The 493-nt window shown below is 44.4% G+C and overlaps 1 protein-coding gene across 1 annotated transcript in view; it reads right to left on the minus strand.

Annotated features, from left to right (window-relative positions):
* The window catches only part of LOC119589162, a gene marked incomplete in the record, with an annotated part of 255201 nt that overhangs the window by 244840 nt on the left and 9868 nt on the right, over positions 1-493 (minus strand).

Genomic DNA, 493 nt, shown 5'->3' on the forward strand with positions numbered 1-493 from the left:
ACAAACGTTTACCGGGCACAGCCTCCCGCTTCTGGCACAGTAAACGAACAAACACGTGGCCCTACCGGTTATTTTCGGCCAGTGCCACACAAGCTCGCTGAGAACACAACTTCCACCCCGCCCATTCTATCCCTCACGCCCATTCCCCCTCCCTCAGCACTGTAACGCCCACTAACCTCGCTAGTTACAATTCTACTATCCTTCTCGACTTCGCGCCCACAGCTGTCTCTTCCCTTCTGTCACCCGCATCGCTGCAATAACAACCTCAGACCCACGTGCAGTTTCAAAGTCTATTATCTCAAACAAACGCTACTACCTTAGTAGTCAAATAAACTTGCATGTTGTTAGTTTATACACCCGGCGTTACCAGGCTGGGTAAATAAACTAATAGTATGAATGTAAAGTACATATGCAACTTTCTCCCTCTAACCAACTGAATAAACATCTAAATATCTGAATAAATAAATATTGAAATTAATATATAACTACACAA

This window comes from Penaeus monodon, chromosome 25, assembly GCF_015228065.2.
Source record: "Penaeus monodon isolate SGIC_2016 chromosome 25, NSTDA_Pmon_1, whole genome shotgun sequence".
NCBI classification, from domain to species: Eukaryota; Metazoa; Arthropoda; class Malacostraca; order Decapoda; family Penaeidae; genus Penaeus; species Penaeus monodon.